The sequence below is a fragment of the Triticum aestivum genome, chromosome 2B (assembly GCF_018294505.1).
Source record: "Triticum aestivum cultivar Chinese Spring chromosome 2B, IWGSC CS RefSeq v2.1, whole genome shotgun sequence".
In the NCBI taxonomy this organism is placed as follows: Eukaryota; Viridiplantae; Streptophyta; class Magnoliopsida; order Poales; family Poaceae; genus Triticum; species Triticum aestivum.
The window spans coordinates 18983795-19010934 of record NC_057798.1 but is presented as its reverse complement, the minus strand read 5'-3'; the positions used below and the strand labels follow the sequence as shown (position 1 = coordinate 19010934).

The 27140-nt window shown below is 44.5% G+C and overlaps 1 pseudogene; it reads left to right on the top strand.

Moving 5' to 3' along the window:
* Window positions 1-1715: 1715 nt before the first annotated feature.
* Window positions 1716-25930, top strand: LOC123038782 (uncharacterized; annotated as a pseudogene).
* The last annotated feature ends 1210 nt before the right edge of the window (window positions 25931-27140 follow it).

The window sequence follows — 27140 nt, the reverse complement described above, 5'->3', positions numbered from 1 at the left end:
AGAACAATTGTGTGTGTTTCTGTCGGAGGCTACAGTGTCTCGATTGACAAGCGTGGTTTACAGGAGATAGATGTAGCTGCTCTATTTTCTTCTTTCGGGGCAGCTGCTGCAAATTCAACTACATGCTAAGTATATATGATTGTTTCTTTGTCCGCTACTTAGACTGTAATTATTTTAGCAGGGGTAAATCAATCTGATAGTATGTACTAACTCGCCATCACTTCAGTGCCTGATTTAGTGACATCATAACTTTTCATCTACGATTAGTACGTGAATATCAGGTCGCCTGAATAATAGTGCACACCATTGTATCTTTCGACACCTAGCGACGATGCGCCGGCCCTGGGCCATGGCGGCGAGTGCAACGACCCCGTGCCCAGCCCGAGTAGGGGCCATACCCCCTCTGCAGGTATACTGTTTATATATTCGTAGAAGAAGAGATGCTCAAAAAATCCTAGAAGAAGAAAATAGTACACAGAGAAGAAGGCCAGGCCCATTAAGAAGTGAGCAAGTCACGCACATGCACGAACGGAAGTCACGCGTGAACAGCTCCCTAAATTCTTTCCTTCGCTCTATCTGAGAAACACGCCGACATCTCATCGTCTTTGTCCTGTTCTCCATCTTCCCTATAAATCCAATTGATTGCCCAACCCAAGTCCCCAAGCTAATCAATAGATTTTCTGTTGTACACTCGAAGGGATTTCTTTGCGTCCTATAAATACTCTCAGGCCTTGTTTGTTTGCATTGGTTTGAGGGGGATTAAAGGGGATTGTGAGGGATTAAATCCCTGTGAGTCAAATTCCTCCCCAATCCCCTACAAACCTCTCCAATCCCCTTAGGGAAGGGATTAAGAGCATCTCTAGCAGATCCCATAAAAGGGGCCATCCGGAATAATAACCGCCGATTTGCGGACGAGTAAGTTTTTCCACCCGAGTAGATCCCGCAAAATAGGCCATCCCGTAAATTATTTCTGTGGTGTATTAAGACCATACTTGTTAATGAAATTTACACTCACGGTACATGATAGGCATGGAAGTATTTCTTTTGCCTATTATATAACGTATGGGCCCATTATATGCAGTTCACGCAAGGGCGTGTAGAATGCCGTGGCCGGCTGTAGGTGAAAATACAGTTGACAAAGTGTTCATGCGAAACTCAAACACTTACCACGAACTTACCTTGTCCGTTTCCACGAACTCACATGCTCGACAGTCGACACAATCCCCAACAAGCCAGTACGTGCATGGAGGAAGCGGTCCCGGCCGTGTTTTGTTGAGGCAACCCACTAATGTAATGCTAATCTCTTAGACTTGCAGGCAAGTGGTTACTACCTAGAGATCCGGAATCGAGGCGATTTTTTTTTGGCAAATGAACCATGCAGCCCTGTAGTAACCAAGTTCAAATAGAACTCTGGCAGATGCTTAGCAAGCAGCGCAACCTACGAAGTAGGCAGCAAAAGCGTACAGCCTGGTCAAATGAAGTTGTGAAGACTAGGAAAACAGCCTGGTCAATTGAAGTTGTGAAGACTTGGCACATATAGAACAACCTAGAGTCTTGTTCTTATAGAGTTGTTTTTTAAGAGAAGTTAGCTTACTGATGCCGGCATCGCCGCACGGCTTCACTTTCTAATAACACAGTTCACCTTCTGGCTCTAGCCCCAGCATCAGTATTGCCCCTACAATCACAACCCATCAACACAAGCAGAGCACCAGCTAATGCAGGCCACAGTGCTAAGCATTGGCAAGTCCGTGTTGAATGGAGCAGTTAGCTACGGCAAATCTGTTGTGGCAGGGGAGGTGGCTTTGCAGCTTGGAGTGCAGGGTGATCATGCTTTTATCACGGACGAGCTTGAGATGATGCAAGCTTTCCTGGAGGCTGCACATGAGAAGCGAGATGACCACAAGGTGGTCAAGACCTGGATGAAGCAACTCCCCGATGTTGCATACGATGTTGAGGACTCCCAGCAGGTAGGTTAAATTTTCGCAACTCTTAACATGTTGCTGCAAAATCCCGTTAATTTTCTTCTTAATTACTTGCATTTTTTGGGCATAAAAATATGGGCTTGTTATCCAAAATATTATGGAACAACGTATTCTGACATAGGAACAAACATATGTATTCTTCTTCATTACTTGCAATTTTGGTCATAAAAATATGGACACGAGTGCTGCATAGTTTTTTGCTATCCAAAATGATATGCAATATGTAGCTCCAAACTATTCAGACATAAGAACCAAACATAGGTATAGAAATATCCTAATTAGTTGGTGACAGATCTTAGCTTAACTTCTACTTATGCTTTGTTAGTGGAACAAATAGTAAAATGCATGGCTGGTGATAGCTCTTAGATGATAAAACTATCACGAATGTCTTGCTCAGTTAATTTCATAAGCTATAAATATATATGTCCTAGTTTTCATGATCCGCATCATTAGTATTCCAATTAAATATTTAGAGATGAATGCAGTTTCGTTAGTATTCAGATGGTATTTGATACATTGATATCCTTACCTCTAGGATTTCGCTGTTCGTATTGAAAATTATTCCTGGTGGCGCATCCGCACGCTGCTCGACTGGCGCTGTGTGGCCAAGGAGATGAATGATCTGAGAGTCAAAGTGGAGGATGTAAGCCAAAGGAACGTGCGCTACCGCCTCATCAGGCGCTCTGGCTCCAAGCCTACCTCCAATGATGAACAATCTACCGTCAGCACCGAAGTACGAATCTAGATCGCTGAGGCTACACGTGTTGCACTGCAGGACAAGCAAAAGGTAGATCTGGTCAAACCTATTACTCAAGATGATGATGTTCCTAGTGCGATTGCAGTGTGGGGAGCAAGCAGCAATGTTGGGGTGGCGTCCATCATTAGGTCTGCCTATAATAATGAAGATGTAAAATCCAAGTTTGAGTGCCGAGCCTGGATGAGGCTCACACATCCCTTCAATCCAAATGACTTCTTTGCAAGCTTGGTGAGGCAGTTTTATGGGGAGTCGTATAAAGACAATGTTAAAAGAACAAGGGTGCAGGTTTTGAAGCATATGGAAGCACCAGATAATTTGGTTGATGAATTCAATCGATTTGTGACACACAACAGATACCTGGTCGTTATTAACGATGAGTCAACTATAGAAGAGTGGGACTGGATCAAAACATACTTCCCAAACAACAAAGGAAGCCAAATTATTGTGTCCACTCAGCAATTTGAAGTTACAAGTTTATTCACTGAGCAGCCTTACATGCTATCTGAGATAGAGCAAAACTGGTCAATCGACAAGGAATTTTTTGCCTTCTATAAGAAGGTAAACATCCCCGTCCACAAAATTAAAGAGCGAGTTGTACACATGCATAATTGTGGGATGAATTGATGTTGTGGTATATACTTGTTACATTTAATGTATAGTTGTCTTTGTGTGTAATAACAACTAGATCCATTGTAAAAAGTATTAGATTTATGGTAAATATGCATGATTACAATTGGCTTCAACCCAAGAAAAGTGTATGTCATACGCATCCTTATATATTTCTTTTTTTTGGTGATGAAATTCATAGGTTTCATTTCCATATATTTTGCAACAGATGGAGTACTTTTAGATGGCCACATTGACATGTGACAATTGTGCTCGTCAAGAGTACTACTAGTTTTCTGGGCATCAAACTTCTCTACTTCGACCAAATTTATAGAGAAACATACCAAATCATATCATTTTATTTATTTGGTATTTTATATATTATTATATGTTGCTCTTAAATTGGTCAAACATGGTTGTTCATCTTCTAGAAAAACTTATACATCTTACATTTTAGAATGGACGAAGCAGTATAGATTGGTTGAAACATTATCATGCCTTGGAAACTAGAACTTGATGCAAATATTAAAGCATCTTGGCAAGAAGTATGCTCACTGAGTGTTTCTTGGTGTTCAGGTGGACACTCGTACCCAAGAGGAGGACAAGACTGGATCCAACTCAACTGAACCTCAGAAGCTCACTCCTGCCAGTGCAATGGCTGCTGCTTTGGTGGAAGGTGAACTCATTGACCGAGCGGCCAAAAAAACTAAAGTTATGGACTTAATTACTCCTATGAGTAATCCAGGTACGGTGGTGAGGTGATTGCCATTTATGGAATGGGTGGACTTGGAAAAACAACTCTTGTCAGAAGCATCTACCAACAAGAACACGGTTGCAGGTTTCAGAGGCGCGCCTGGTTAACAGCCTCACGTTCTTTCACCGAGGATGAATTTATTGGGGACTTACTCCAGCAATTGCTACACAATAATGAAGATAAAAAGGAGTTTGCCCTTGGCTCTGGCTCTGGCAAGGAGTCAATTATCCATTTGAAGGAGGTTTTGTCGGAATACAAATGCCTCATTGTTTTCGATGATCTGTGGTCTGTTGAGAAATTGCAGTGGATAATGAAGCTTCTGCCGCTACCAAGAAATTATGGTCTTAACCGGATCATCATTACTACACGAGAACTGAATATTGCTGAACATTGTTCTTCAAGAGAGGAGAATATATACAATATTGAACTCCTAGATGAAACGGACGCTCGCAAGCTATTTAAAAAGAAGGTACGTCCACAAATAATTGAAATAGTAAAAGTACCGGTTTCAGCTAATTTAGCTTCTCACTTTTTTTAAAACCTATGTAAATTTTGAGTTTGCTAACCATATGTTTTATGTGGTCATTTTCTTTTTAACATGGTTCTTTGCATAAATACCTTCTGGTCACATTGTTTGACTTCTCTGTACTTACATCATCTATGAACAATCATGTAAATATTTATATTGTATCGCAAGAAAGAAGCTAAACATACATTAATTAACAAATTGCTCATTTTATTAAGTGACACGGGCTCAAATTAAGAATATATAGCAGGCTCAAACACCTAACTAAACTTTTGACCTATTGCCTCATGGTCACGGGTCGACACTGCAACTAGCGCTACATATATAAACTAAATCATGTCCATGTGTTGCCAGGGGAATATTGTAAAATAAGTGTGTTAATAGGTCCTAAAAGCAACTAAAACCAATGCAAATGTAACTGAGTTTTTGATTCACATTGTAGATAGGAGAATGCCATTTTCTAACCAAAATATGAACCATAAACTACGTAGGTATGGTCCAAGTATCTCACAAATTTATCGTATATGAAAAGATAAAAAATAATGCAATGTGGTATGGTTGCATGGTTAAAACAATGCATATAAATCACAACTTATGATTGACGTGCATAGGTGATGATGTGGCATAGTTGCATGCTTAGAAAAGTAACGTAGTGAGCTGCATGAAAAATAATAACTTGTGATTTATGATTGACATACATTGGTGTTGATGTGGCATGGATACATGCTTAGGAAAATTAGGTAGTTGGTTATAGCTATTTAAAAATACAAGATAAATAAAGGAGAAAGTTATAAACTGCCAACCACATTTTTTCGCATCATTACCGAACTACCTGGGAGCCATTCAATCATGATCGCGCGGCTGCTAGCGATTCCACTCTCCACCCAAATATGATTCCCGAATCTGCAGAAATGCACAAACCACTGCAAAAAAAGGCCCACCTACCCCAAGCACCAGTACGCTCATCCGCCACAGCCCACAAGTATGTGTCGCCGCCCACCATAGCACGCTGAGGCACACCGCCCCACCATCCATCGACGTTGACCACGACCATTCACGTGCATTGCGCGCCTCCCACTCCTCCTTCCAGAATCCTGCCACGGTGCTCCATCCCTCCTCCCTCTGCATCGAGAACGCGCTGCTGGCACTCATCCAGGCCTCCCGCATGGGCCACCACCCCATTGCCACCATGCACGAAGACACACGTGGTTGCTTCATCGTAACACCATGCGCCGTCCCTCGCCACAAGGCTCCTTTCACACTCAGCCTCGGCCCAGGAACCGCCCGCCCCCAAAGCTCCACGCTCCATCCCCAACCGCCACCATGCTCATCTGCCACAGCCCCCAAGTGTGCCACCGCCACGATATGCCCTCCCATGTTTCCACCCTGCTTTGGCCAGCTTAGATCAAAGCGCCACTGTGGCGCCGCATCCCCAGCGTGACCGAACGACTGCAGCATGCTTTGCACTATCCTCGCTTCCCCCTCTTTGACGATGAGCATGCCGTAGACAACGGCGCTAGTTGGGCCACAGAGTAGTCTGATAGGTAGCAAAATATCTGTAGTTTTATGTCAAGTGTTACCCAAAATAATGACCTACAAACATCAACTCTCATTCATAATAAATATATGTTATATAAAGGGTGTGGTTAGGTCTTAGTTGACTGAGACTTAACGAAGTCTCAATCAAGTAACATAGATTGTAAGAAAGAAAAAAAACCATGAATCTCCAAGCAAGATCATGTCTCAGTCAACTAACAGAACTGGTGTAGTTCCCTCTGTTGACTTTGTAGTGGAGTTTCCCGTCTTTGGTGTCCGCAAAAAACAGAGTGTACACATTTTGGTAAATCAAGAACTGCTCTTAAACCGTAAGGAATTAGTGAGTGTTCGACATAAAAAAATTCTGTCTCGTCAATATCGTTCCAATGATGTATCATTTGTATCATTCTGATGAGCGGTTTGGAAAAACCGCAAAAGAAGCTCGCAACCACCTGTTAGGTGTCGCATCATTTCCGAATCTGCTGTTAAACAGGAAGGAATCTTGAAAAGTATTCAACATGGGAAAGTACGCCTAACCTATAGCTTTGTAACGGTATATCACGCGCCTTGTTCCGACACCAGGTTAAAAAATTGGATCGAAAACAGAACCGAAAATCGCGTGCATTTTTAACTGCTAGCAGTGCCATTTTGTTACTAGCAATGTAGTTCGCTTAGTTTTCGCAGAAGGTTCAGATGTGTATGTAGAATACTATAATTCTACTGATGTGAGTAGAATAGACCGGCTATATATGGGCACCTTGTTTATATCCAACCGGCTAATGTATTTTCTGCTTATAATTAATCACTACTATCCTTCCAAATAATTTGCTTTCCTTTTCTGCGCACATGTACTTGTATCCTCCATGACCATTGGTTATAGATTGATTCCCACATGATTTATTCTAGGTATTAGATAGCTACAAACGTATATACCCTACAATTTATTCTTGGATATCTACAAATATATACACCCTATAATTTATTTCAAATAATTTGCATGCATGTATATACCCTATGATTTATGCTAGGTATTGGATACCTACAAACATAGTATAATATATTTGTAAGTGGATACTCAAAGGTTTTAAAAAAAACAGTGCATACTCAAGATATTTCTGTAGATGCCTCGATGTGAAATTTATTGTTACATACCCATAAATATCAGTACCTTCTTATGAGGGAATACATATACATAAATTAAATACCTCGACAGATGTTATGTTACGTTCATATAAATATATATGAATATGTATACAGCATACCCCGATATTGATGCATCAAATGTATGATACTTTGTGAATCATACCAAAAAATACATATTATTCTCACACAAGTTGTGGGTAAATACCCTAAAAACAACTAGGTATCATATGAGGAGAAACCAGTTTTTTCGTATACCCATAGCGGAGGCAGAAGAAAGTGGCAATATCCATGTACGCACACCTAAATATATTTAAAACGCACGTTTGCAATACTACTAATATGTACAAAAAAAATAGGCTACGTTTCTGCTGACAGAACACAATACTTAGTCTAACATATTTATAAGTCTTAAACAAGTTAGGGTAGGCTAGAGGTGAAACCCATAAAATCTCGCAACTAACTCATGGTTCTAACAGATGAATGGCAAGCTTTCCCGCACCCCTATATATATATATATATCTATGGCTAGTTCTCTGCTGATACTACAGTCCTTCAGATCTCTCTTAATGGACTCCTCCAATGTCAAGTTTGGTCTACCACGAACTGACTAGACATTATCAGCACACTTAAGTTGTCCACTATGCACTGGCGCTTCCGGAGGCCTGCGCTAAATATGCCCAAACTATCTCAGACGGTGTTGAACAAGCATCCCTTCAATCTGTGCTACCCAACTCTATCTCATATATTATAATCCCGGACTCGGTCCTTACTTGTGTGGCTACACAATGATCTCAACATGCGCATATCAGCGACACCTAACTGTTGAACATGTCGCCTTTTAGTCATACAATGTTGTAGGTCGAATTGCCGCCCTATAGAACTTGTCGTTTAGCTATTGTGGCACTCTCTTGTCATAAATAATGCAAGAAGCTTGGTGCCACTTCACCCATCTGGTTTTGATTCAATGTTCACATCTTAATCGATATCCCCATCCTTCTACAGCAATGACCCCAAATATCGAAAGGTGTCCTTCTGAGGCACCATCCGCCCATCAAGGTTAATATCCTCTACTTCCTCCTCGTGTCTAGTAGAATTGAAAATCACACATCATGTATTCGATTTTTGTTTTACTAAGTCTAAAATCTATCGATTCCAAGGTTTACCACCATAGCTCTAAATTTCTATTAACCCTTGTTCGACTATCATCGACCATCGCCATAGGAAGCTTCTTGATAAGCAAACATAAAACAACAACGGAGTGTAGGAATTTGAACAAACACATCAGTGCTGAGCTCGGGATCAATCGAGAGCCTCGAATGATCAAGACAGTTCTCACCTCAAGCTACGAAGGTTTACCATATCATCTCAAGCTCTGCTTCTTGTATTTGTCAATATTTTCTGAAGACCAAGAGATCCGATGGAAACGATTGGTTAGACGGTAGATAGCATAGGGTTACTCCAGGAGGATACGGGGCATGACTGCAGAGGAAATTGGGACCAATTGCCTGATGCTGGTTATCAAGAGGACCATGGTTCAACCATCAAAAGGGGCAACCCGTAGGATTGGAAGGATTATCTGTTTGCAAGTCCATGATCTGTTACTGAAATTGGGATCTCAAAGGCAGCGGAGGAAAACCTTGTCACTACACCGGATGGAAGTTGCAACGTAAACATTGAAGGTAAAGTTCGTCACCTTGCTGTAAGCAGTAGCTAGAGAAGGGATCAGGATGCATTTGAGAGTGCACTGGATTTATCACGCTTAAGATCGTTAACCGTATTTGGAGAATGGGAATCATTTTTCATTTCTGATAAGATGAGATTTCTCCGAGTGCTAGATTTTGAAGATTCAAAGGGTATATTAACAGATCGTGATCTCCATCAAATTTGTTAGCTTTTTCTCCTGAACTACCTCTCTCTGCGAAGATGTTATGGTATTTTATGGCTACCAAATTCATTGGGTAATCTTAATTTCCTGCAGACGCTGGATATCAAAGATACAAAGATAATCAGCCTGCCAACAACAATCATCAAGCTTCAGAAGTTGCAGTACCTGCGTGTGGGTTTTGTGCCAGAGCATGAGGCCGGGAGAGAAACAAACTGGGTATCTGCAATAATGACACACTATTCCTTTTGTGCCATCTTCATAGAGACCTTCTTCTTCCAGGTCTTCCACAGATTGTGTTTTGACCAGAGATGCTTGTACTATGTGTACGTGCGGTTGACCCAACTTTTACTATGGGGCCTCGTCTGGTTCCTGGTTTTCATGGGATTTGGCCAACTGCTTCTCGTAGCGACCTGCTCATGGATACTTGTGAAAGATGGTTTGGCTGGGTTGCCTATCTTCTTCTATAGGCTAAAACCACATGGTGTCGAATTTCCTAGAGGAATACAGAAACTGAAGGCGCTCCAAACATTGGAAGTTATGAATATTGAAGGAGGGGATGCCATTGTTGAAGACCTGCGGTATCTTACAAAGCTGCATACATTAAGAGTGGCTGGTCTCAACAAGAGCAATTATATGAAATTCTTCTCGGCTATTACCCACATGGTTTCTGAAATCCTTGTTTGTACGGTCAGAGGGGAATCCAGGTTTAGCCGTCTGCTTTGATGAAGTGTCTGCGGCTCCCGAAAATCTTGGGAGCCTCAAGCTATACGGTAACCTGGTTAAATTACCAAAATGGATCAAGGGGCATCAAAACCTTGGAAAGTTGGAGCTACGGAGCACCATGATATGGGAGCTAGATGAGGCCATACAATTCCTTGGGAAGCTTCCAAACCTAACCAACCTACACCTACTGAAGAGGTCGTTCAGCGGTATTGGGCTCTCCTTCAGTTTTTCCCTTGGTGCATTCTGGAGTTTGCAGGTGTTGGAACTGAGTCTATGGTCTTACGGACAATGGAACTACCACATAGGAAAACTACAAGGGGTGAAGTTTGAAGATGGATCAGCCCCTAAGCTTGAGGTGCTTCTGTTTTCTGCCGGGCATTACCAGACCAACCGTGGGTTGTTTTCTGGTCTAAAATCTCTCACACGCCTCAAGGAATTCATGCTAGACAACAACGACTATGGAGACGCCTTGGAGGATGAATTGCGAAAACAGCTTGCGGAGAATACAACAAGTGCACTGTCGGTGTCAAAACCGGCGGATCTCGGGTAGGGGGTCCCGAACTGTGCGTCTAAGGCTAATGGTAACAGGAGGCTGGGGACACGATGTTTACCCAGGTTCAGGCCCTCTCGATGGAGGTAATACCCTACTTCCTGCTTGATTGATCTTGATGATATGAGTATTACAAGAGTTGATCTACCACGATATCGTAGAGGCTAAACCCTAGAAGCTAGCCTATGATTCTGATTGTTCTTGTCCTACGGACCAAACCCTCCAGTTTATATAGACACCGGAGGGGGTTAGGGTTACACAGAGTCGGTTATAGAGAAGGAGATTTACATATCCGAATCACCAAGCTTGCCTTCCACGCCAAGGAGAGTCCCATCCGGACACGGGACGAAGTCTTCAATCTTGTATCTTCATAGTCCAATAGTCCGGCCAAAATATATAGTCCGGCTATCCGAGTACCCCCTAATCCAGAACTCCCTTAGTAGCCCCTGAACTAGGCTTCAATGACGATGAGTCCGGCGTGCAGATTGTCTTCGGCATTGAAAGGGGGGTTCCATCTCCGAATACTCCAATATAAATCTCGAACACGAGGATCGTGTCCGGCTCTGCAAAATAATTTCCACATACCACTGTAGAGGACACAATATTTTACAAATCCAGTCTGCTGACAATTTTTCACAGCGTGACCCCACGCCATGGCCCGATTATTACAAATCGTTTTTCCCAGCCTGCCACTGCACGTATTGCTAGGCGGTTTTATTGGCACATCTTGTCGAAACAGAGATCGTGCCCTCTTATCACGGGATTCTCATCAATACGGGTGTGGGTAACCCAACCGCGCCATCGATGCGGCGCTTGGGGAATAAGAGAATTCATAGGGCAAGTGGGGAGGCGCATAGTTTCTACCGCCTCTATAAAGAGATAAGGATCCCTCCGTTTCACCCACGCCCTCTTCTCCCTCTGCTCATCCATTCTCGTACACTCGAGCTCTAGCGCCCAAGCCCTCACTTTCTCCGCAAAGTCAAGCATGTCTGGAGCAGGAGGCAAGTGGATGGCCTCCTCCGTCACGGAGGAGGACATAACAAAGTTACGGGAGGCCGGATACCTGGCCGCAAACATTGCACACAGGCTTCCGGCTAAGGGGCAGATCATCCCTACTCTGGAACTTCAGGAGAGGGTTGTATTTATTCCTCATTTCCTCCGCGGACCGGGTTCCCCCCTTCACCCATTCGTCCACGGGCTCATGTTCTACTACAGGCTCGATTTCCACGATTTGGCCCCCAATTTCATCCTCAACATCTCGGCGTTCATCATTGTGTGCGAGGCTTTCCTCTGTATCCCGCCCCACTTCGGCCTATGGCTGAAGACCTTCAACATGAAGCCGAAGGTGGTGGGTGGCCAACAAGCGGAGTGCGGGGGCCCCATGTTGGGCAAGATGCCTAACGTCACTTCGCCCGAGGGCTCCTTCGTGGAGACAATAAAGGGTGGCAATCGGGATGGTTCTACATCACCGAGCCCTGCAACACCAACTGGGCGGCGGCCCCTGAATTTTGACCCGGCACCCCCATGCGGCTCACCTCCTGGAAAGAGAAGGGGTTATCCTGGGGGTGTTTAGAGGAGCTGTCCGGACTTCAGAACTATGTCCAAAATATGGTAAGCAAGAAGATCAAGCTCGTCAACGTAGTACAAGTCATGCTTCTCCGCCGGATCTTCCATGCCAACGATGAGTTTGCAACATGTGGGAGTTCGACCCAGCCGAACACCGGACACTACAAGAGTTCTTCGGCATGACGCATGAAGACGTCTGGAAATTGTTGTTAAAGACCAACGAGGTTCTACCACCCCTTACCAAAGATCGCGGGCTCAGCGTCAGGCGCATCGCCAATCCGGTAAGTTCATGTGTCTCGCAAGGTGCGCTTTTCATTAGCACATATAGAGGAGGATCCTAAGCTTTTTACACTGTCTCCGCAGGATTGGGTAGCAGTGGCAGAGCGGATCGACTGCCCGGCTCCGTTACCAGAAGATCTGGAATCAGAGATCCTAACGAAGATGTTGTTTTCTACGCCTTATGAGGTGCCGGAGAAGAAGGCCAAGAAGGCAGCCACGGGGACCAGGAAAGGTCTGTGGCGCAGGGCCGTAATAGACTCGTCGCCCGAGGACGCCGAGGCAGATTCCTCCCACAAAGACGGGGATGAAGAAGAAGGAATCACCCCTCCCCGCACCGGGGAGGAGAGAAGAGAAAAGCCGCCCCACAGGGGGAGGGTAGGATGCCTAAGAAGGGAAAGACATCCCTTTTGGACTACTCCACCACGGCCGCCTACATCCACAAGGAGTGGTTGCCCAGGGCCATGCCCCTGGCAACATTGTAAGTATCCGTACCCTATAGTACGTTTAATGCGTCTTAGCTTCATTGTCTGTTATAACGCCGAGCTCGCATATGCAGTCCGGCCAAGTCCCACCTCGAGGTATCCTCTTCGAATGGGTCCTTGAGTGAATCGGAGATGAATAACAATTCACTCCCGACGGCCACCTTCCCACGGCCCACTGACGACACCGAGGTGTTGTCCCAGAGGATACCGGAACAGGGGGCGACGGTTCTGGAGACACCCCAAGGCGAAATCCCAGATGCCGAGCACATGGGGGGAAAGATCCCAATGGATTCTGCTGACGGGAGCTGCAACAGGTCTGGCCCCCAGCCGGATACTACACCGGAACCTCCAATGGTTCCGCACTCAAGTAGGCAGCCCCTCGCTAAGGAGGGCGAGCCGTCTGTGCTGATGACTTCTATCTAGCCAGAGGCATCAGAAAATTTGCTGGAAGTGCTTCGCGGCGCTTCCATCGACGAAGAGCACTGTACTCTTATGAGTATGGTGATTGAGAAGGTTCGGTCCGCCAAAAGCGGATTGACTGAAGCATGCGCCAGCCTCCTAACAGGCTTTCAGGTAAGTAACAAAAGTGTAAAAAAATATCACCTGATAGACAGTAGCCCCTGATACTGTGTTTGGTGTTTGAAAAGAAAAGACAAACGGAGGGTCAATTTTTATCCGCATGAATCTAACAGAAAGTGTCTATGTGAATAAGCAGGCATTGCTGCTGGCCGCTGCCGCCCGTACTGCGGAGGTCGCCGGACTGAAGCGAGACCTGGGGCGGGTCGAAGAAGAGCTCAGCCTTACGAAGAGGCAGCTCGAAGAGAACAAAGGTAAGTGATACCCCGTCCGTGTGTCATATAAAGGAAAAAATCATTGATGCTAACACAAGTATCATGAATTTTAATAGGGACCACGACCAAAGTGGCGGCCCTGAAGAAAGTGCTTTCTGAGGACAAAGACAAGGCGTCCAAGGAGCAAACCGAGCGTGAGAAACAGGAGGCTCGGGTTAGCGAGGTACAGCAAGAGCTCCAGGACTTCGGCAAAAAATTCAAGTCCTTGGAGCATGACTTCAAGACGCAATAGTCCGATCTTGCGAAGGCCCTCCAGAGCGTGCGAGACGCCAAGGCTGAAGCCCAAAAGGCCTTCCAAGAGATTCAGGCGGCCAAGAAAATAGCAGCGGGTAAGGCATTCATTATGCAAATCAAGCATGTGAAGGAGACTTTCCTTTTACTTACCCGAATTCGGAGCTCTCCAGGGGCATTCGCAGATCTGCCACGCAGCATATCAGATGCCACGGAGTTCTACCGTGCCGAAGAGGGGAGTTTGACGGAGAAGTTGTTCTGGTCTCAGTACGCTGGGGCCGAACATCCGATGCACTTGAGTGACCAACTGAAGCAATTGGTCGAACTCCACAAGGTGGCCGAACTGGCCATGAAGGACTTCATAGTCCGGCTGCGGCCTGGCGAGCCCCTGCCCGACAGCTACTTCGGCCTTATAAAGTGGATGGTAAATGCCTGCCACGGCTTGGAGTTGTTAAGAGGTCCGTCTGTATTGAGGGTGCCCGGTGAGCCTTCGCCCCGCGAAAGTGCACTGGGCCAAGATGGATGCAGAGAAGCTGGTGACGGAGGGACCGCCGGAGGGGAAGGCGCATCGCCACCCCGTTAAGTACTATGACGGTGTTATGAAAGGCGCCCGCCTTATGGCGGATGAATGTGCCAAGGATGTAATATTTGAATGAATATACTCATGTCATCCTGTAATATGAAAATGAGTTCGTGTGCGCTACGTAACGCTTTTTGATTTAAAATATTACCTTCCGTGCGGCCGTTTATAAAATTCTGAAAGTTGGTCATTCATCGGCTTGCGCCCCCGTGTAACTAGTACTGGGGTGTTCGTGGTAAACCCAAACACTCTTTCTCCAAATTTTTGGTCCTTTAAGGAGCTGTTTAGCGCAGCGAACAAGGCAATCGGACTATGCGGCTTTATCACTTTCACTTAGCCATAGAAGTCTACAATTTTTAATTTCGGCGAAGCCCCTAGTATTCGGAAGGCCGAACTTGGGGCGCTATACACGCCTAAATCGGACAAGGCCGATTCCTCTCCTGAAGCGGAAAAAATCTTTAAGGATTTAAGACCTCTTGAACAGCGACCAGCTCTCGCCGCATCATGACAGTCAGTTTTCGGCTTTCTCTACTAAGGTGCTCGTTCGAAAGAACCGGGACACAATCGCAGTAGTTCTCCCTGCGCTACCTTAGCTGATATAGCAGAACGTAAGGCACCAAAACAAGGGAGCCGGGCAAACCCAACTATTGATCCAAGACATGATTCGGAGCTGATACATATAATGCTATAAGTTCGGGGTGCCGCACTGTCGAAAGTGTTCGGACTTTTCTTGCCGTGTTATGGGGTAAAATGAAGCCCCTGGAGAACTGAACGTACCAAAGTGTACGGGTGCAATTTGTATTAAATAAGCAGTCAAGGAAAATATAAAGAAAATAATAATAAGCTGATGTTGTATATTTTTCCCATTGTTATTTGAATAATACGTCAAAGCGTATGTATACAAGTAATGCCATAAGCAAAAGTAGGACTATTTGAAATGTCCTAACCAAGGGCAGGCTGCGTGTGGGTATGTAAAACATGTATAATGATCGTTAATAGAGACCACCTGGGTATTCCCTTATACGCAAAGCCTCTTGTCTCCTTGGTTTTTCCTTCCCGTGATGAGTCCGATGATCAGGCTATCTGAGAGGGCTTCCCGAAAGTAGGGTCCTCAAAAGAAAGAATATGATGAAGGTATACGGGTCCCGTGGCGGTTGAGCCGCACTGTGGACCGCATCGTAGGCGTGCCTCCGCCTATGCCCATGGTATTTTGAGTGCGTAATTATGTACGAGCGAAACAAATGCTGCCTGACTGGGACTAGGACGGAGGCCGAATTGCTAGTCGAGCTCTGGGCGTGCTGGGCGGTCCTATTGCAGCGTACTCCGAACATGTTTAACTGTGTCGGGGACTTCATCGTCGAGTTGGCGGTTTGCCTGAGAAGGCTGCTTTGTACTTCTGCTGCGAGGGCCGCAGTGTGCTCCTCCGTACGGAGAGAGCGGTCTGTGTTTCCATTGACTGTTATAACCCCGCGAGGTCCTGGCATTTTGAGCTTGAGGTATGCGTAGTGTGGTACCGCATTGAATCGAGCAAATGTGGTTCGTCCTAGTAGTGCATGATAGCCACTGCGAAAAGAGATGATATCGAAGATTAACTCCTCGCTTCGGAAGTTATCCGGAGATTCGAAGACCACTTCCAGTGTTATTTAGCCCGTACAACATGCCTCTACACCTGGGATTACACCCTTAAATATGGTTTTTGGTGGGTTTGATCCTTGAGGGATCAATGGCCATTTTGCACACTGTGTCTTGATAAAGCAGGTTGAGGCTGCTGCCACCGTCCATAAGGACTCACGTGAGGTGGAATTCGTCAATGATGGGGTCGAGGACCAATGCGGCCGAACCGCCATGACGAATACTGGTAGGATGGTCCCTGTGATCGAAAGTGATCAGACACGACGACCATGGATTGAACTTTGGGGCGACTGGTTCCATCGCATAGACTTCCCTCAGTGCACGCTTCCATTCCTGCTTCGGAATGTGGGTGGCGTATATTATGTTCACCGTTTTCACCTGGGGAGGAAATTTCTTCTGTCCCCCTGTGTTCGGTGGCTGGGGCTCCTCGTCGTCATTGCTATGCAGCCCCTTTTCCTTGTTTTCGGCATTCAACTTGTCGGCCTGTTTAAACACCCAGCATTCTCTGTTGGTGTGGTTCGCTGGTTTATCGGGGGTACCGTGAATTTGACAGGAGCGGTCGAGTATGTGTCCACCATATATATATATATATATATATATATATATATATATATATATATATATATATATATATCATATGATGAGGTGGTTGTCCAACACCCTGTTGGCGGAGGTTCCTGTTCTTCTCCAGCATCGTCGTCCGTGCTGTCAATGTCTTCGGAGTCGAAGTCGAGCACGTCGGTTAAGTCATCACAGTGGCTATTAAGTGGGTGGTGGGTGGATAACGAATTTCTTCGTCGTCGGCTTCCCACTCGAGCCGGACATAGTTCGGCCAGGAGTCTCCTGATAAAGAGAGAGACCTCAATGAATTTAGCATGTCACCCAAGGGTGAGTGTTGAAAGATATCCGCGGAGGTAAACTCCATGATCGGTGCCCAATCAGATTCGATAGGCACGGGTGCACGCGGTTCGGAACCTAATGCCGGAGACAAGTCTGGGGGTCTGGTGACACAGATTTCCTTAGAGGTGGAGTCTGTGTTTGGCTCCAACACCAATAAGTATGTGGCCTCCTTGGCGGGGTCCATCCACCCGTCCTCGGATGGCACGAACTTCTCCAGATTAGGGGCCGGGCCAGCCACAGGTGCGATATCCCGAACACCATCTGATGGCAGATTTAAGTCATGCACGTCGTGACTGTTCGGCACTCCTGACGCGGGCTCGAACCCTTCGAAGATCAAGTCTCCGCGGATGTCGTTCGTGTAGTTCAAGTTTCCGAACCTGACCTGATGGCCAGGGGCGTAGCTGTAGATCCGCTCCAGATGGCCAAGCGAGTTGGCCCGCAGTGTGAAGCCGCTGAATACGAAGAACTGTCCGGGGAGAAAAGTCTCACCCTGGATCGCATCGTTGCTGACGATTGAAGGAGCCATCAAGCCTTATCGCCACGACACAGTGGAACTCTCAATGAAAGCACCAATGTCGGTGTCAAAACCGGCGGATCTCGGGTTGGGGGTCACGAACTGTGCATCTAAGGCTCATGGTAACAGGAGGCTGGGGACACGATGTTTACCCAGGTTTAGGCCCTCTCGATGGAGGTAATACCCTACTTCCTGCTTGATTGATCTTGATGATATGAGTATTACAAGAGTTGATCTACCACGAGATCGTAGAGGCTAAACCCTAGAAGCTAGCCTATGATTCTGATTGTTTTTGTCCTATGGACCAAACCCTCCAGTTTATATAGACACCAGAGGGGGTTAGGGTTACACAGAGTCGGTTACAGAGAAGGAGATCTACATATCCGAATCACCAAGATTGCCTTCCACGCCAAGGAGAGTCTCATCCGGACACAGGACGAAGTCTTCAATTTTGTATCTTTATAGTCCAACAGTCCAGCCAAAGTATATAGTCCGGCAGTCCGAGTACCCCCTAATCCAGGACTCCTTCATGCACCCATTCTGAAGAGGTACGACTACAACTACCACAACACCCATTGGTGCAGGTAAAATGAAGAAGGCCCAGCAAAGTATTCCATTGTGCATATCAAAGGCCAATCCATAGATATCCTTCGATTCTTCATGTTGGAAAATATTCCAAAAATTTGAGATGTTTACTTTGTTGGTAGAAAAAGTCCATCTCAAAGATGTCATTATTGTACGATTGTGGAAAGATTCCTGGAACAACGGTACGCCCTTTTTTGCGCACTCATTTCCCTATATACTCATTGATATCTGCATTACCCTGATTGTACTATAATTTTTTTCCTTCAGTTCCAGTAAAAAAATTCCTTGAGTTATAGGGCAATGTTCCATTTTGACGACAACTCAAGTAACACTTTCTTCTCTTCATTTAAAAGAATAAACATGAAAATGTTGCTACTTGGGTCAGCAAATGTAATTCCGAATGAACTAGCAACGTTGAAGTAAAGGCGGAGATGCTGCATTCGGTAAGCTTTTCTTCGGTACACCCTTGAGGAAACGTTTGCAAATTTCAATACATTATTAATGGTGGAGATTAGAATGTGCCCTTTCATTAAACCAGGTTGTTTATCTATTTTATGTGAACATAATTAAATAGATAAATCTTGTAATTAAGACACAATATATTTCATTTCCGAAATTGATAAGACAACCCGAACCAAAATCAGTTCATCAAGGGGAACTCTACCCCGTGGTTTTCAGCTCCAGCCAACTCTGCCGGACACCATGCCCGGTCTACCAAAGCAAAACTGCAACTCACCAAAGAAACATAAAGCAGGCCAAGCTGCTCAGCCAACTTCAACTCGCTCCCTATAGCCTTGCCATATCTTTGTTTTTCCTCTGGAACAACTGCTTGCACATGGCAGCAATGCGATGCTCATTCTCTTTCCCTATCCTCGCCACATCTACCGTTGCTGCTCCATCAACTCCATCATCCTTCTTTTCCTGGTTACACTAACATTAAAAGCACCAACTTTATATACTAGATCTATACAAGTTTTTAATGAGAAAGGTGTAACACCTCCCAAGTGCCCCTACACCCTCATGAACAGTAAATTCATAAAAAACTGAAACTTCCAGGGATCAAATATGATCAAATATTTGATGTTCTTGCAAAGTTTCAGCAACAAATAACCTTCGTGGGACTCTCAGAAAAAAATCACTGCTAAAAAATGTACATAAACTTTGAACAGTGATATTTTTTTTTGTTGATGGCTCCTCAATCTATTCATCTTTAGCTAAAGTTTTGCACAATCATCAAAAGTTTGATCATGTTTTTTTTCGGAAAAACTTTCAATCTATTCATCTTCAATTATGGCAGTACAACGAATGCCAGAAATAAAAATTACATCCAGATTCGTAGACCACCTAGCAATGACTACAAGCACCGAAGCGAGCCGAAGGCGCGCCGCCGTCATTGCCCTCCATCGCCGGAGCCAGGCACAACTTGTTGTAGTAGACAGTCAGGAAGTCGTCGTGCTAAGGCCCCATCGGACCAGCACCCCAGAACAGCAACGTAGATCGGAAGGATCCAAACTGAAGACACACGAACGTAGACGAACAACGACGAGATCCGAGCAAATCCAGCAAAGATAGATCTGCCGGAGACACACCTCCACAAGCCCACCAACGATGCTAGATGCACCGCCGGAACGGGGGCTAGGCGGGGAGACTTTTATTCCATCTTCAGGGAGCCACCGTCGTCTCACCTTCCTGAGTAGGACACAAACCCTAACAAGATTGCAAAAAACGGCTAAAAACGGAGCCCTCCCGCCAGCCCTTGCCAGGATCCACCGTGCCTCCATGGCCCTTGGGCCATCGGAGACGAGGCGGACCTTCGCCGGCGCCGGCGAGAGGCACGAACCCTAACTTTCTTTCTTGAAGGAGGAGGAGGAGGAGGCGGATGTATCTCACGACGTTGTCCCAAGTTTTAGATGTTTTTGATTTTTTTTAAAATTTACTGTTCATAGAGGGTGTAGGGGAACCCGGGTGCTGAAAATCCGGTCTCATTTTTAATCCAGTTTGGATTTTAAAAAATAAAACGAAATAACAGAATGTAGGACCGGGCTTCCTACCGTATGTGTCGCTACGAAAAAGAGTAGGCATGTTGTGCCCATGGGCAACCCCAGGATAAAAGAAATGTAATTACTAAACGAAACAAAGTAGGGTGCTGACCATCAACTCCGTGCGTTCCTTTCCTAACAGGTCGGAAGAAAAAAGCAGGGTGGGTAGTGAACAAAGCAAACTATCGCTCATCGTGTAGCCTGCCAAGTATAGTGCACCGTCCCAAAAGATGATCGCTGTCAACGCCTCGGATTCCTAATTAAGAAATAGACAAAAAATGACTAGCGAGCACCCTTCATGAGTGTATGAACATGATTTCTCTACTTCTAATGAAGCAGTTGGTGAATAGTCCGCCGGTTATTTTTCGTTGGTTTTATTTCACCTCACCACTTTTGTTGATTTTATTTCGCTGGTTTTATTTCGTCTCCCTCCCACCTGCCTTTTCGCTTCACCACCCACATAAACCCATCAGATTAGTTACCATATAAAAAATAAATCGCAGTCAATTAAGTATTGATGCGATATTTCCTTATATTGATGTGATTTTTCAATCAAGTATTGATAGGATATTTCCTTATATTGATGTGATTTTCCCTTTCTTATCATCAATCATCTCTACTGACTAAAAAAATGCGTAGAGAAAACGGACTGCAAAAAACCTACCATAAAAAACCAGCAAAAGAAACAACGACAGCATCGTGCGTGCGTACGAGCAAGGCCTCCTGCCCTCGAGCGCCGCACGACTCGCACAGCAGGTCGTGAGACGTCACCCACCATCCCTTCGCCCCAGATCCACCCCTTCGCCACCGCCAGTTCATCCATTCGCTGCCGCCATTCCATCCCTCCGTCGCGGATCCATCCCTTCGTCGTCGCCCCGCACATCAAAGCCGCCGCCCTCCATCGGACCATCCTCGTTTAGGACCCGCCGCGGATCACGTCCAGGATCCTGAATTCTTGCTGGAGCAAGGCAGCGTCCACCACGTCATGGTGTTATGCTAGCGGCGATTGGGAGGCGATCCGGGCTGCTAGGGTTTAACCAAGAACCGATCATGGCGGCACCGGAGCATGTGAGGTGAGCGCTCTAATTGAATCCTATTCCGCTGCCAGACTCGTCCACCTCGCCATCACTGATGATCGTGTCGGCTCTGGCCATGTCCCTCTTCGGACGGCTGTGATGATGGAGGGAACCGCCGTCACTATCAGGCTCTCCACCCATGGACGTGTCGGGTCGCTGCTCGGGGCAAGCCCCCCACTGTGCTAGATCGCGCCTCGGCTTTAGGATCCCTCGACGTCGGCGGTGTGCGCTAGGGACCAGGTGGTGGGGTACGTTGTGGGTTCTGGTCGAGGGATCGGTTGGGGCTGGCATGCAAATTGAGCTGCCCTCAATGGATTTTTGGAAGCCTGGCTGCTTGTTGCTTCAGATTTGGTACTATCCCCATCACCACGGGGGCAATAGCTGGACGTCACCACGACGGGCCTCCAATGCAGCAATCGACTTGTCCACCACGACTGCCCAAATAATCCGAGCATCACGTGCTGGACGGGCATACACCGTAGAGAAGAATCATAATTGATGGCAATCGGAATCAGTGTGGAGGAATAGACCATGCACGTGAGTTGTCTGGTCAAATGTGTGACATTAATTTGGCATGTTGGAACTTAAATGACTGCGGACACAGCTTCCATGTCTTTTCACCAATGGTTTGTGTGCCCTTTCATCCTAGATGAATTTATATTTTATAATTTTGTCGTGTCATAATGTACTATTCCTCAAACATAGCTGGTCAGCGCGTATGATCTTAATTTGACTATGTATTTTGAACTCAATTGCACTAAAATTTTGTGGGGAGAACTTTCCAGGAGTACTATTTTGTGTAATATTTGCTGAAATAGTCAACCCTGGTAATAGTTTTCTTTTTGCCAATAACAAAAGTCACAGGGTTTGAGTTTGTTCATAGATTAGCATTATCTTCAGTTTGTATAGCTTGGTGACTGTTACGTTGCAGAACATGAATGAGAAGAGTATGGGCCATGAGTTCCAGAATGACAGAGACACCCGATGCTTTGAGCACCTAAATTTGGTTAGGTTTAGTAGGCTTCTTGAGTATAGTGGTGATGGGTTGATCATTGTGGATTACGTTTCCAATGGCAACCTTCAAGAAACCTCGAAGGTAAGCATCATATGATCCTTCACGTTCCTCCTACCTATGTACAATAGATGCAATAGTATTTTCAAATTCTATGTTACTGAGTTCAGATGTTGCAGGTTTGAATGAAATTTTTCTTGAGTTCTCTGTTAGATTAAAAACTGCAACTGATGTGGCCCATGCAACTGAGATTAAAAACATGGGGAAGAATCATAAAAGATCTTGTTGAACAGAATCATAAACGATGCCTTCGGTCCGCTCTTCGTGTGGACAGGCCGGCTCCCTTGACGCCCTTGAGGTCTCGTAAAATGGTCCGGGTGATACGGCTGCCTCAATGCTTGATGGTATGTTCTGTAAGAGGCCAAGGTACTATATTTTGTCTCTGGTGCATAATCTGGGTTTCTTTTGTTATCTGTCCTTTTAGAGGCAACGATCAAAATGGTTTTCCTGCATGAAGCAAGAAACCAGTTTGGTCTTTTTTATGCAGATACCAAATAGATTTGTGTGCATATAATTTTTCTGTGTACTGCATAATCATATTATCCACACATAATGAAGGAAATAACACATGCCGAAGTGGAATGAACGTAAATAACTTTTGCTGAGACGTCTGGTGTTTCGTTGCTCCCTCTTGCTGGCATCCTTGATGTCACTTGCTTGCCCGCGTCACTAGAAAGAAGGTGCGGACAGGTGACAGGTTTTACTAATCTTCCTACAAGTTCGTTTGCTCCTTACATATTTCATACATGTTGACCGATCCTGAAACTGCAATAGCAAGTTGCGTTGTGTTTCTGTCCGCATTTCAGATTGATGCACTTGAAACTACGGGGTTGCCAATCTCGCCCGTGTTCCTTTCTTGATGCTACTCGACTAGATTTGTTATGTGTATCAATGTTGAGGCTATGATGGCCTTCTGCAATAGACTCTGAAAGAGAGATAAGAGCAAGATCATTGTTGCTTGTAGTGGCTCCGCCTTATGCATTGGCTAAATTATTTGTTGTGCTTCTCACAAATTGTTAGAACAATTGTGTGTGTTTCTGTCGGAGGCTACGGTGTCTCGATTGACAAGCGTGGTTTACAGGAGATAGATGCAACTGCTCTGTTTTCTTCTTTCGGGGCAGCTGCTGCAAATTCAACTACTACCTCCGTCCTGGTTTATAGGTCCTCTTTGTTTTTTGTGCCAAATTTTGACTAAAGATATAACTAACAAAATGTTAATGCATGTCAAGAAAAATTATCTCATTGGATTCGTATTTGAACATAGTTTTTGAAAATATAATGTTTGTTGACATGCGTGAAAATTTTGTTAGTTTAATCTATGGTCAAAATTTGGCACGAAATACAATGAGGACCAATAAACCCAGACGGAGGTAGTACATGCTAAGTATATATTATTGTTTCTTTTTCCGCCACTTAGACTGTAATTATTTTAGCAGGGGTAAATCAATCTGATAGTATGTACTAACTCGACATCACTTCAGTGCCTGATTTAGTGACATCATAACTTTTCATCTAGGATTAGTACTTGAATATCAGGTCGCCTGAATAATAGTGCACACCATTGTATTTGCGTAAATATTAGATGGTTGTCAGTCTTAGAGTTAATTGAGTATTTCCTCGGACTGCAGAAAGTACATCATCAAACACTAGCCCTCATATTTGTTTCTATAAATGAACTCAATCTTGCATGCCTTGATCATGTTTTTGTCCTTGTAGAAGAAGAAAGATGCCTTGCAAATAGAGTTGGAGCAAGACCTACTGGAGTTCTTTTTTGAGATGAAATCTACTGGACTTAGCTTTGATTTTGTAGAGGAAAATATTTATTGACTATAAGTAGAATAGTTGAATGAAGAACATTTTTCAATGCATGGTTGAATATTGTGGTGGTTGTTTCTCCATGCATGGTTGCATGTTGATGTGGGTCTTATTCCATTCATAATTCTATGCTCACATGATTATTATTTTTGGAAAAAGTAGTTGTTTGCTATGAGAGAAATGTCACATTTTTTTATATAGTGAATAATATCACATACCCTAACAAGTCATTTCTCAAGAATAATTTACCAACAACTGATCGCGAGAATATAGTTTATTCAAATTGGGATGTGACACACTCTACAAAAAAGGTATGATGTCATCACTCTGACTAAAAATGTCACATGCTCGCATCTAGCAGCTGACCAATGGATATATATATATTGTATAGGAGCTTATTTTTGTAGTACCAGAGTATATGTCTATATGCTCACTTTGATATCACTTCTACCGTTCAGATGTCTGATGTCATATCGCTTCTACCGTTCAGGTACATGGTTGAAGGATCTTTTAGTATGCAAGTATGGAGCAATATCTAAAATGGCTAGCTTGCATGATGTCACTTGTCATCCTTGTCATCTATCTCTTTCACACTACTACCTGCAGCTGGAGGCATGAGGCCTAGGAAGGTGCTTCTGTACTGTTTTTCTGAAACCTCGGTTGTACTCATGATTCCTTGTCTCATTAATCTGACAGCTACACTGGACAACTTCTGAATATACTACAATTAATGCCTTTCTTCCTGGAGCTTTTGTGTTCGGGACTAGCATCATTGGTTGGCATGTGGGCCGCGGTATGTGCAAATTTTAGTTTCAAGTGCTGCTTGGGGGTCTGCAATGGAAGCATTGCAGGTTTTATTTGTCATCTATGGTGTTCGTCTTTCATGCGTTTCCCCCTTCTACAATTTGAAATGGTCAATAATTTGCCAAAACAGATTGGTGTTCGTGCAGGTGATTTCTTAGCCATCGCATGACTGTATTTGGTGTGGCACTACTCTATGCAAACATTTTATGTTTGGCTTGGAGTATAGATTCACCTGATTCAATGAAGGTTGCGAACAGTAAGTCTCTTGCGAGCTTGATTTTTTTTCACCATTAAATCTACACCTTTTTCCTTTGTTTACATGCCCCCACATATTTTGGGGTTCAACTTTTGACTAACTAAACGTGGGTTAGTTCAGAAAAGTTATACCATTGAATTTTGGGCATGTGAATCATCTATTATTGGTCAATGTTCAAACACAAAACCCGAGGGCGCCATGTAAATAGAGACGGAGGTAGTAGTTATTAGTTTTCGCAATGTATACAGTTTTAAACTATTAGTGGTAATTCTGTTAAGAATTGATGCGCACGCGTTCATAAAATAAAAGGATCGGAGCAACAATTTATTGGAAAGTACCACAATGCGACCAACAGTGGAAATTTGAGTGAATAGTCTTCGTACTCTTTTATATATAGTATTCAGTTTTCACATGGAAAGTCCATACATTTTTTAATATATTGATGGTCACTTTTAAAACTTGGACTGTGAGCATTCTAAAACATCAGACAAAAGATGGGTATAATTACCAGAAATGGACAAACAGTAAAGTTTGATTTGATGATATAACTCATACAAAAAAATAGGCGCCCTCTCTGAAAACAGAAGTAAGTTTGCTGATTGATTGTTGTAATTGATCCACATTCCGTGCTTGTAGCTGAAACCCATCATGTATATACTTCATCTGCTGTGGCATGAGAGAGGGATCATGGGTGAGGAAGCAGAGCAGCGGCAGGCATGGAGTGAGGGGAGCAGTCGGAGGCTCTTAGGGAGGCGGATAATAGGTGAGGAAGCAGAGCAGTGGTAGGCGTGCAGGGAGGGGAGCAGTCCGAGGCTCATAGGGACGCGGAGTAGCGGCAGGTGGCGAGCAGGTTGGGGAGCTCGGTGACGACGACACGATGTGAGGTTGTGGTGGCGTGTGCCGGTGCTGATTATATGTGAATTGCAACATGGAGTTCAGGAAGATAAGAGTTGAAGAGTATAAGAGAAGATGGAAGGTAGTTAAGGATGAGTTTGTAGGCGATGATTTGTATGTGAGTGGAATACTTTTTCTTTCATAAAAATTAGACTTCCAGTTAGTTTCACATACACACCATTTGACAATTATATTTTTAGTGAATTGTTTGTTGACATTTACAGAAATATGTTTGTTTGAAAGAAGTATGTTGCATATGTAATTATTTGTGAATACTTCGCAGGAAGTATGGGTTCAGATCTCCAAGCCTTACATAATATGTTGAAAATTTAATAAACTAGAACACTTTACTAAAGAATTAACATGTTACAGAAAATGGTTGATTCTACAGTAAACGTTACATGTCGCGGATTCAACAAGTGATTTGATGTCCCTGTCTACAAGTTTTTGAGTTAGATTGGTTCAAGTTTATTTATCAATAAAATATACATGTTGGTGGGCCATGCTGCCGCCAGGGCCATGCAGGGAAGAGGAACCCGTGGTCGAGCCAGAGCCATGTCAGTGGATCAACAGTGCCGTGCTCGGGGCTGTAGGGATGGGAGAGGGGCGGTCGCGTTGTTGAGTGGGTTGAGCAGCTGGGACATCACGGTGTGGGTGGATATGGTGTTTATTTTGAGGAACCGGTGTCAAGTGTCCATTCATGAGTGCCATAGGAAAAAAATATGGCAACTGAATCTATACTCCTAATGGAGGAGTTGGTTAGCCCTGCGCTCTCGCAGGCTGCCCGCCCTGGTTCGAGCCCTGGCTCGGCCGAGGGGGCGCTTAGAGAATTCTCCTATCAAAATATGCCGCCAAGGGCTAGTCCTGGCTGGTCTCGTTTTTTTTATTTTTTATGGAGGAGTTGGTAACCTGGTACTCCGATTTATTTTCGTATGTCTTTTTTGTCTCACCACTCACCACCCTTCCCACGGGTTTTTTCTTTCTCCTATTAAAAACCCAGATCCCATTAAATGAGAAATCTTGTTTCATGCTTGCTTTGGCAGGTGTTGATTTAATTTAATTACATAAATAATAGGTAATTAAGAATTCAAAAATCACATCA